We start from the raw sequence: 3328 nt of genomic DNA on the forward strand, positions 1-3328 counted from the left end.
TCCTATCCTATTTACATTATTATGTCTCTTTTCTATTCCAAACTCCCAATAACGAAGATAGTATCCATGTCAATAGAGTAGATTCCCTACTTGACATGGAGGTTGATTAAGAGGAGACACTTGAGTTGGAATGCTCAAATGATTAGTTAAATTGGAAGTTGTTGGCTAATTCTATATTTACTAACGCTAGACCTTCCCAAGGGAGAGGACTAGGATTTGCGAATAAGAGTTAGCTCAATCAATTGACTTTCCTTTATTTAGTAAGGGTTAACTAAGTAAAAACAATAACCGCTTTATACTACACTTGAGAGAATTCCAACAAGGATAGAACTTCCGATTAATCATTCCCCTAGTCATGGCTTTTTATTTTCAATAATATAAATCTCTTTTAATTTTCATTGCTTTAATTTACAATTATTTATTTGCCCATTGCCCAAACTCAAAATTACCCAGAAACTCCTGATTAATAAATTAGCACCCTTTTTGGAAACTCGTTGGGAGACGACCTGGGACTCATACTCCCAGTATTTTTATTCTAAACTTTTGTAACAACCTTTCTAAATTGATGAGGCAAATTTTAGCTGATTAAGAACTATACTTGCAATGCTGTTTTTATATTACAATATCTTAATTGGCCTAATTTCTGCCACGCATCAATTTTTGGCGCCGTTGCCGGGGAGTTGCAATAGTGTGCTAAATTATTAATTAGTGTACATATTTTTATTTTTATTTTTATTTGCATATTTTATTTTATTTTATTACCATGAGCTGTATGTTTCTTTCATTGAATGATGCATTCGTTGCCTGATACAATTTTAGCCGCATTTGACCCTGAAATTGAGGGAACTATTTCACGTATTAGGCGAGATCGGCGTCGGTTAGCCTCTGAGGGTGGTGAAGTGATTGTTATCGATTCACCAGTCTCATCTGAGGGTGAATCTGAACCGCCATCTGAGGGAGAAACAAGCTCCTTTACTACTGATTCAGTTGATTCACGTGCAGATAACATGGCAGCACCTAGGAGGATTACTCTCCAGAAAGCTGGAGCCCCAGATTTTACACTACAACCGTATCAAGTGCATCATCCAACTCTGGCTGCAGATTTTGAACTGAAGACTGCACTAATCAACTTGATGCCCGAGTTTCATGGCTTACCTGCTCAGGAGCCTATCAAGCACCTAAGGGATTTTCAGACAGCCTATTCTACTGTTAGGCGTCATGGTGCAAATGAAACTTCTATTCTGTTAACCGCCTTCCCGTTTTCTCTTGAGGGAAAGGTGAGGGAGTGGTACTACTCCCAACTTGAAGCAACTGTTACCAACTGGGATACGCTCAGGAGAGAATTCCTGGAAAAATACTTTCCAGCTGAAGTCACAGATAGATTGAGGAACGAGATCTCCTGCATTGTTCAGGGTGAATCAGAAACTCTCTATGAGTACTGGGAGCGCTTTAAGAACCTTCTAGACGCATGCCCCCATCACATGATTGAAAGGTTAGTGTTGATCAGCTACTTCACTCAAGGCATGAAGCATCGGGATAAAACTACACTGCATGAGAGGAACCAGGAGGAGCCAAGCCCACTAGAACATGCCCCAGTTGAAGACATAGTTAAAGTGGAAGATGCTGAAGAAGAAGAAGAAGAAGAAGTACAAGACAAAGTTGAAGAAGAAATATCTCAACTAAGGAATGGAGCACCAAAGGAAGTAGAATCTGCAAGTGGCGCCATTTCTATCCCATTTCTACACCTTGCACGGAAGTCCAGAAAGCAGATGGAACTTGATCCCAAAATGGTAGAAATTTTCAAAAAGGTTGAGGTAACTGTTCTCCTTTTTGATATTATTCAGCAGGTACCTAAATATGCAAAGTTTCTGAAGGATTTATGCATACATAAAGATAAGATTAATGAATTAGAAACTATTCCTTTAGGTAGTTCTATATCTGCTTTAATGGGAGGTATACTTGAAAAATGTAGTAACCCAGGTCCATGCATGGTTAACTTTACCATTGGAGGTGTAATATTTTCTGATTTCATGTGTGATTTAGGAGCGTGTGTTAGTATAATGCCATTGTCTATATATGATACTTTAAGGTTCCCTCCCTTAAAAAGGTCGGCAGCTCGTTTTGTGTTAGCAGATAAAATCATTATTACAGTAGTTGGAATTCCTGAAGATGTATTAGTGAGCATTAAGGGTCTCACATTTTCTATTGACTTCTATATCCTGGAAATGCCCCCTAATGACACAGGAAGACCATCATCAATCCTGCTTGGAAGACCATTCCTGAAGACTTCGAAGTTCAAGTTGGATGCATTCTCAGGAACTTACTCCTTTGAGATAGATGACAGAGCAGTGAATTTCAGTTTAAATGAAGCTATGAAGCACCCTCTGGAAGATTATTTTATCTTCCAATGCGACATCATTGATGAAACTATAGCTGAAGTTCACCAAGAAGAAGTAGAAGAGAAGCACATGGAGCAAGGTCCAAGTGTGAGGACACCCTCTGAACATAATGAGGACACTTTACCAATATCACTAGCCCTGGATGATCCAGAGCCTAGCCATGAGCAGAAATTGGAATTGAAGCCCCTTCTTCCACACCTCAAGTATGCTTATCTTGAGGATAATCAGAAATTTCCAGTTATCATTGCAAGGGAACTCACTTCCCAACAGGAAGAATAGCTGCTTAGTGTGCTGAGAAGATACAAGAAAGCAATTGGGTGGAGCTTGGCAGAAATAGTAGGCATCAGCCCTCAAGTTTGTGAGCACAGAATATTCTTAGAAGAGGGAGCAAAGCCTATCCGTCAACCCCAAAGAAGATTAAATCCCACCATCTTAGAAGTTGTCAAGAAAGAAGTGACTAGGCTACCTGAAGCAGATATTATCTATCCCATTTCAGATAGCGAATGGGTCAGTCCAGTACAAGTGGTGCCCAAACCTTGTTTTGAATTTTGAAAAATGTCACTTTATGGTAAAACAATGGATTGTTCTAGGACATGTTGTGTCTAATACTGGTATTTCTGTAGATCCAGCAAAGGTAGCTGTCATTTCTAGTTTACCTTACCCCTCCTCCGTGAGGGAAGTTCGTTCGTTCCTTGGTCATGCAGGTTTCTACAGGAGATTTATTAAGGACTTCAGTAAGGTAGCATTGCCTTTATCCAGACTGCTGCAGAAAGATGTTGAGTTTGAGTTCAGTGAGGATTGCCTGCAAACATTTGATAAGCTGAAGATCGCCCTGACTCAAGCTCTGATCGTGAGAGGACCAGACTGGAGCCAGCCTTTTGAGATTATGTGTGATGCCTCCAACCATGCAGTAGGAGCAGCGCTGGCTC

At 40.1% G+C, this 3328-nt stretch overlaps 1 non-coding gene across 1 annotated transcript; it reads right to left on the bottom strand.

Moving 5' to 3' along the window:
- Positions 1-1379: 1379 nt before the first annotated feature.
- LOC112739124 (small nucleolar RNA R71) lies at positions 1380-1483 on the bottom strand. The gene has a single exon (XR_003170064.1). It is a non-coding gene; the product is annotated as a small nucleolar RNA R71 (small nucleolar RNA).
- Between the last annotated feature and the right edge of the window lie 1845 nt (positions 1484-3328).

Source organism: Arachis hypogaea, chromosome 13 (assembly GCF_003086295.3).
Source record: "Arachis hypogaea cultivar Tifrunner chromosome 13, arahy.Tifrunner.gnm2.J5K5, whole genome shotgun sequence".
NCBI classification, from domain to species: Eukaryota; Viridiplantae; Streptophyta; class Magnoliopsida; order Fabales; family Fabaceae; genus Arachis; species Arachis hypogaea.